The sequence below is a fragment of the Erpetoichthys calabaricus genome, chromosome 11 (assembly GCF_900747795.2).
Source record: "Erpetoichthys calabaricus chromosome 11, fErpCal1.3, whole genome shotgun sequence".
NCBI lineage: Eukaryota > Metazoa > Chordata > Cladistia > Polypteriformes > Polypteridae > Erpetoichthys > Erpetoichthys calabaricus.
The window spans coordinates 56,730,171-56,738,556 of NC_041404.2; the positions used below are offsets into that span (position 1 = coordinate 56,730,171).

Below are 8,386 nucleotides of genomic sequence, written 5' to 3' on the forward strand. Positions count from 1 at the left end.
ATCTGCCCTTAACAAGTTTCCAAACTGTGTCCCAATTTCTTGTTTTGGAATTTATTTTAAAGTAACCACTCGGATTTACTATTCTAATTCCTTATATAATTTGAAATCTTCAATCATGCCCCCTATTTCTCCATTTGCCTAAACTGAAAAGGTTCAACTCTTTTGATCTCTCCTTATTGCACATACCTCATAGCCCTGGAGTCAGCCTAGTTGCTGGTCTCTGGACTTTCGCTAGCACTGCTATGTCGATTTTGTAATAGAAAGACCAAAACTGAGCCCAGTACTCCAGGTGTGGCCTCACTAGTGTACTATAAAACTTAAGCATACCCTCTATTTACTTGTATATATATTTACTTAAATACTTCTCTAGCGCCTTCAACACCATCCAACCTCTGCTCCTTAGGGACAAGCTGACAGAGATGGGAGTAGACACCAGGGAGTAGACCTGGTGGCATGGATCGTGGACTATCTTAAGGACAGACCTCAGTATGTGCGTCTCGGGAACTACAGGTCTGACATTGTGGTCAGCAGCACAGGAGCGCCGCAGGGGACTGTACTATCTCCGGTCCTGTTCAGCCTATATACATCGGACTTCCAATACAACTCGGAGTCCTGCCACGTGCAAAAGTTCGCTGATGACACTGCTATGGTGGGCTGCATCAGGAGTGGGCAGGAGGAGGAGTATAGGAACCTAATCAAGGACTTTGTTAAATGGTGAGACTCAAACCATCTACAACTGAACACCAGCAAAACCAAGGAGCTGGTGGTGGATTTTAGGAGGACCAGGCCCCTCACGGACCCCGTGATCATCAGAGGTGACTGTGTGCAGATGGTGCAGACCTATAAATGCCTGGGAGTGCAGCTGGATGATAAATTGGACTGGACTGCCAATACTGATGCTCTGTGTAAGAGAGGACAGAGCCGACTATACTTCCTTTGAAGGCTGGCGTCCTTCAACATCTGCAATAAGATGCTGCAGATGTTCTATCTGACGGTTGTGGCGAGCGCCCTCTTCTACGCGGTGGTGTGCTGGGGAGGCAGCATAAAGAAGAAGGACGCCTCACGCCTGGACAAACTGGTGAGGAAGGCAGGCTCTATTGTAGGCACGGAGCTGGACAGTTTGACATCCGTGGCAGAGCGACGGGCGCTGAGCAGACTCCTGTCAATCATGGAGAATCCACTGCATCCACTGAACAGGATCATAAAGTATCTATCTATCTATCGACTCATACTCCACTCCACAAAGATAACCCAGGACCATATAAGCGGTGCTGGTGCTAGGTGATTTTCTGCCCTAGGCCAAGCTTATTAGTGCGCAGACGGACTGTTTAGTTGCTAACCCCGTGTAGCTGAGTTTTCCCCCGACCCCTTATGATCTGCACCCCAGGCAAATGCCTAATTTGCCTTGTTGATGGCGTCAGCCCTGCCTATAAGATTTCTTGACCACTTCTGTACACTGTCTCGATGTAGTGATAACAACAACATTTATATATATATAACACATTTTCATACAAATGATGTAGCTCAAAGTGCTTTACATAATGAAGAAAGAGAAAAAAGACAAAATAAATAAGAAAATAGAATTAGGGAACACTAATTAAACATAGAATAAAAGTAAGGTCTGATGGTCAGGTAAGGAAAGAAAAAACAAAAAAACTCCAAACAGCTGGAGAAAAAAATAAAATCTGCAGGGGTTCAGAGGCCACTAGACCACCAAGCCCCCTCTTGGCATTCTACCTAACATAAATGACCTCACAATCAGTCCTCATTGTATTCAGGGTTCTCATGGAAGAACTTGATGATGACGGTCATGTGGACTTCCTTTAATCCATCAATGTAGGGACATCACGGTGTTTTGATCAGGGTGGTGAGTCCAATTTGTCTCCTGGGTCATTCTTATAAAGGTGTACTTTCGAGTTTCAGTCCTTCCATTGTGTAATCAAATCTAACATTTCTAATTCCTACATGTGATACTTTACATTAACTTGCATTAAATGTCATCTGCCACAAATCTGCATAAGCCTATACGTGCCTTTATAGCACTTTAGCTGATTCGGCATTAAGTATTACTTGGCTGAAGCCATAATAGAAGGTGACTTACTACATCTGAAATACAACTGGTTAAACTTCTTTTCGTTTTTTCCAGTTGAAGCACAAGACAGATGAAGTGACCTGCTCAAGGCCACACATTGTCAGGAGTGTGATTTGAATCTACAGCCTCAAGGTCTGACCTCCAAAGTCTTTAACCACTATGCCACAAGCTCTGCCTTTTTCCCCTTCCACTATGTCTGGTATCAGAGTGAGCTTTATTTGTCCCCTGCGGGAAATCTGTCTTTTTACAGAAGCTCGATCGATAGATAGTGTCATGCATGTGCACCAGAGGGTCATCTTCCAGGTTCGCCTACAGTAAGTAATACCACCCCAGGACGAGAGGAGGCACTGCCACTAACAGTCTTCTGTCCTGTTTCTCTCACAGCCTCAAGAAACCATCCCTTGAGGGCAGCAAGACAAAAGAAGCCCCATCCCTTCCAGACCACACCATATAAAAGGTGACCGCTCCTAGAAGATGGCGTTCATTTTGATGTTGACCAGACTCCTGCGCTAACCTGAGCCAGAAATGACATTCCTATAAAAATGACTCATTATTGATAATAAACACACATTGAAGTGCTTGAATTTCATTCTCATTTTACGTTGCTTTTGTTTAAATTAAACAAGGTTTTTTTTTGCCCAGTTGGCATGCCAAGCAGCTTACTTTTGTCCTGCATCATCGTTTTGCCCCACTATAACAGATAGATAGATATAAAAAGCACTATAAAAAGTAAAAAACAGATAGATAGATAGATAGATAGATATTGTGGCGGACCCCGGCTGGGACGCCTGTGAACCGGAAGGACTGGAGGAAGAGAACAAACACAGGACACTACATGGCATTCCCCTAGTTTGCAGTGGTTGGCTAGGATTCCCACAAGGCAACATGGGAGTTGGAGTTTAGGACAGTCCTGTTGGGTTCAGTGGGAGTTGCCAGGGGGAGCTGCAGAGCCCTGTTTTGTCCTGTGAGTACTTCCGGATTCTCGCTAACAAGCCACCTGGAGTACTCCCAGGTGCAGCATAAAAGGAGACGCCTGCCTTCATTTCGCATTTGAGTTTCATTTTGGGACCATTTTGGGTTACGTTTTGCTGTGTGGGAAACACTGAAGGGAAGGAGTTTCCCACGAAGAATGAAATGTGTGTTGGGCTTCTGAACTTGTGTCTGCGTCTTGCCCTTGACTTGTGCTTATTTTGGGACCATTTTGGGTTACGTTTTGCTGTGTGGGAAACACTGAAGGGAAGGAGTTTCCCACGAAGAATGAAATGTGTGTTGGGCTTCTGAACTTGTGTCTGTGTCTCCCCCTTGACTTGTGCTTTTTATGGAATTGCTTGTTCTTTTTGTCTTCATTGTGTAGGTCAGACCACCATACTGACTCTCCACAACTTGGTCCTTCCACATTCAGGTGCATTCAGACTACAATCATTTGCCCTTCCACTATGTTTAGTATCAGAGTGAGCTTTATTTGTCCCAGGGAGAAATCTGTCTTTTTACAGAAGCTAGCTAGCTAGATAGATAGATAGATAGATAGATAGATAGATAGATAGATAGATAGATAGATAGATAGATAGATAGATAGATAGATAGATAGATAGATAGATAGATAGATAGATAGATAGATAGATAGATAGATAGATAGATAGATAGATAGATAGATAGATAGATAGATAGATAGATAGATAGATAGATAGATAGATAGATAGATAGATAGATAGATAGATAGATAGATAGATAGATAGATAGATAGATAGATAGATAGATAGATAGATAGATAGATAGATAGATAGATAGATAGATAGATAGATAGATAGATAGATAGATAGATAGATAGATAGATAGATAGATAGATAGATAGATAGATAGATAGATAGATAGATAGATAGATAGATAGATAGATAGATAGATAGATTCTTTCAAATATACATTAGGATGACTAAAAAAAACAAGAAAACTTCTGACCTGGCAGTTACAGTCAAGTTTTATAAGGCATATTACTTCTTGTAAGAAGCAGCCCTATTACCATTTCACCCACATTTACTAAACAATTTGTTGGCTGAAAATCCTCAATGTGAGCATGTCAGAAAAAGGATGTGTAGCATTGTTCATCAGGGTACTCAGTTTTGTTCAGGTTCTCTCCTCTGCTACCTCCAGGGGGTCATGCATAACTGAGCCTGAGGTTTTCAATTAGCTTTTTGATTCAGTGCATCTCTCTTGAAGTGATGTTACTGACCCAGCACACCACACTGTAGCAGATCACACTGGCCACCATAAGAGTTGTAGAATATGAATATGTTACTACTCACATTAATAGGATACAGTCTCCTAAGAAAAAAAAGCAGTCTGCTGTGCCCTTTCATACTGTGTATAGCTTCTACGATCACTGGGGCTAAGCTTTTATGGCTTCCTAACAATCTACTACTCTAGATCACTGAGGAGAGCTAAATCCATCATCTTCTGATGACAGCCATCAAACACATCTGGTTTTCACTTCTGCCTTCTGGTAAATGCTACCGGAGCCTCACCACACGCTTCACTTGCTTCTTCCTCCGGTCATAAGGTCACTTAACTCTCGATGACCTGATTTTACCTTCCCTGTACTGTACCTAGTCCCACCTTCTGGTTTACGTCCAATTCTACTGTACATTGAAAGTGTACTGTCATCTATATATATTTTTTTACTGTTTAATACAATATATGTCTGTACAATTCTGTTTTGAACTATGCAAATTGATTCGACCATTCTCCTGCTGCTCTTATTTATTGTATTTATTTATACAACATCATTGGACTATATACTTCACTACACCCCGCAATGTAGTGGCATGAGAATTCATAATGCCCTCGCAGAATATGTGACAATAAAGATCTCTAATCTAGTTCCTCTGTATGACAAGACCAGTTCACCCTGTCACTGATGTGGACTCATCTGCAAACTGACTTTGCAGACCAGCTTAATGATTATAATTATTGTCTGGACAGTTTATGCATCTTAAAAAGAGCAGCGGCCCCCAGCACTGATCTCTGAGGGACACCACTTTTAACATCGCTTAGTCAGATCAACATGCTTGAAGGCTTTAAGGTTTCAGTTCCTGGTCAGGATTGTTGTTTCTACTTGAAATACAGTTCTAATTTTCTTCCTGCTCATGAGACCCTCCTTCACATTATGGCTTCCTTTTTCGATATCTAATTATATTCCTTTTAACTTTCTCATATAAGAAGTGAGAGGAAATATTGGAATCCTCCAAAAATTCCATTTCGAGATTTTGATGAATCTCAATGTTTTAGACCTCTCGGAGTCCGAAAATATAATTTCTGGAATTACATCTGTGTGTCTGTCTACGTGTGTGTGTGTGTATAAAGACAATAACTTGAATATACTTTCACTTAAGCCAACCAAATTTTGCATACAAGTATTAGGTACAAAACGTAGATTTCTATCAACTTTTGGGGTATTTCCGTTAACCGGAAGTGGTACTTTACCTTTTATTCATGTAGCAGCAGAGCCCGATTTATTCAACTATACTTTTATAATAACTGTTCAATATATTATTGGTTTGATTTTGATGGTTCTTTAATGTACATAGTATAAAAATTTAATCATTGTCTTGCAGTTTACTCCTCAAATATCCATCCCCATATCTGAGTATATGAGAAAGTCTAGGGGAGACCACTCCCCATTTTTTCTTTAGGAGACTGTGCTCCTTGAATATTTGCAGTGACGTCTTAAACTTCTTCTTCCGGCTACTCCCGTTAGGGGTTGCCACAGCAGATCATCCTTGTTGTCCACACATCTTCTACAAATCTGCAATGGCCAGTGCAATTTACAATGCTCAGGTGTGCAGAGCTGGGAAGATCACTTCAAGAAAGGCCCAACGAATCAACAAGCTAATTAAAAGGGCAGGCACAGTTAGCGGACACATTCTGGTCCCCCTAGAGGCAGTAGTTCCGGCTATACTTCCTTAGAAGACTGGAGTCCTTCAACATCTGCAATAAGATGCTGCAGATGTTCTATCAGACAGTTGTGGCGAGCACTCTCTTCTATGCCGTGGTGTGCTGGGGAGGGAGCATTAAGAAGAAGGACGCCTCACGCCTGGACAAACTGGTGAGGAAAGCAGGCTCTATTGTAGGCACAGAGCTGGACAGTCTGACATCTGTGGCAGAGCGACGGACGCTCAAAAGGCTCCTATCAATTATGGAGAATCCAACACATCCACTAAACAGTGTCATCTCCAGACAGAAGAGCAGCTTCAGCGACAGAATGCTGTCACTGTCCTGCTCCACTGACAGACTGAGGAGATCGTTCCTCCCCCAAACTATGTGATTCTTCAATTCCATCCGGGGTCGGGGGGGGGGGGTTAAACGTTAACATTATTCAAAGTTATTGTCTGTTTTTACCTGCTTTTTTATTACTCTTTAATATTGTTTTTTATCAGTATGTGGCTGCTGGAGTATGTGAATTTCCCCTTGGGGTTAATAAAGTATCTATCTATCTATGTAGTGGAGAGACAGGATTAACACAAAACAGTGCCATTATAAACAATGCTGCACATCCTCTCTGTAACACACTACCACCGAGTTATTTAGCATACGTGTGTCAAGAATTACAACTGGGCCTCCTTTACAGCAACAGCAATGAGCTTGCATACTGTGTAGTGGGACAAAGAGGGAGACTTTTTCTTTCTTTTTAGTCATTCAGACATTTTAGACAATAGTGTGTTTATATATATATATATATATAATGTATCCAATTACTTATGCATGTATTTATTTAAAGAACTTCTGTAACAAGTCAAAGTTCCCCCTGGGGTCAAATAAAGTTCTCTCTCTGTAATTCTAGCTATAGTGCCTTGGAGGCGGTCAATGCAGTCCTCTATTAAACAATGATTAGTAAAATTGCTGTACTGTATACTGAAACTAGCTTCATTTCACGTTTATTGTTAAGTGGTCAACCCATCAAATAAGGACTTCTCAAAGACTGCAACGAAAATGACAAGTTTTCCAGCTGTCATTTTAGCCACTGCGTCAGGAAATCATTAAAAAAAAATCAATTAAGGCTACCACCGTCCACCCTGCAGTAGAAGGCCAACAACAAATATACAACGGTGAACCGTTAAGTATGCCGATGGCCCGATTTATTTTTTTATTACCACAATTAAAAATGACTGCTCTCCACCCTTTGGCATTTGACTGCACGTTGCCGGCGGACAGACTGCAGCACCGTGTCTGCAATCAGACTCCGTTTATTAAGACAGATCGACCCACCGACTGACCTACCTTCTCCTTTCACTGTTCCAGGCGTTCTCGTACACAGCCGGACACCACAGAGGCGCAGCTCGGTACAACATTCAGGCCCAAAAGGCACGGTAAAAATTCGTGCATATATAAGTGTGTCACAAACTGCCAGTCTTATAAAATAATCGCTCCTCGTCCACAAGAGAGGGGTAACTTCGTTTCGGAATGTGCAGGAAATTACAGTCCGCGATGCCTCATTCCAGTCAGCTCATAAATTCCATGCTGCTGTCAAGAACATGACTGCGGCTGTTGTCTTTCTTCCTCCACCTTCCTTGACTAACACTGGCACCAGCAAAAGCAACACTACCGCCACCAGTTACACCACCACCTCTACCTACTCGGCAACAAACCCCGGAGCGAGCAGGCAGGAAGCACCAGTGACGTCACCCTGCCCTGCACACACATGCGTACAAGGACATGCGGAGGCGCTTTTTTTCACAGCAGGCGGTTAACGCGCGAAAGAGAAGCTTCAGAAACTCAACCGCGGGGCAGGCGGGTCTCCAGCAGCACAAGTTAGAACTCGAAGAGCTCAGTGGCGCCCTCTTTAGAGGAGGACTTTTCAACACAAAAGAACATGTTGCGGAGATGATATTTATGGATGCGAGTTTCACCACTTTAGGTCATGTCCCTTGCAGGAAGTCTCTAAAGATTCTGCACAAATGGGGGGTATTGATAAGGGGGATGAGACAGAGGAGAGGAGTCTAGGGGAGAACTTGGAGAGTTGTCTGCCACTCAACATCAGCAAAACCAATGGGCTGGTTATTGACATACCAAGGAGCCTCTCCACCTGGCCACATTTGAGATGTGAACCACTGGGTGGTCTCATAACACAGAGGATCTATAGAAGAAAGGCTTAGAAGACACTAGTCCTTTAATGTGAGTAGTGACATTCTTTACATGTTCAACAAATCTGTGATGGCCAGCGTGGTGTGTTGAGTTAGTAGCATCACTTCAGGAAAGGCCCACTGAATCAACAAACTAATTAAAAAAGCAGGCTCGGTTATG

General features: G+C 42.5%; 1 protein-coding gene across 2 annotated transcripts in view; it reads right to left on the minus strand.

Moving 5' to 3' along the window:
- Nucleotides 1–7,738, minus strand: part of mapk9 (mitogen-activated protein kinase 9) — a 125,837-nt gene extending 118,099 nt beyond the window's left edge. Inside the window, exon 1 of one of the 2 annotated variants that reach the window (XM_051934222.1) lies at nt 7,720–7,738. The gene's annotated coding sequence lies outside the window, so the exon portion shown is untranslated. The other variant, XM_051934221.1, reaches the window with a different exon arrangement.
- Between the last annotated feature and the right edge of the window lie 648 nt (nt 7,739–8,386).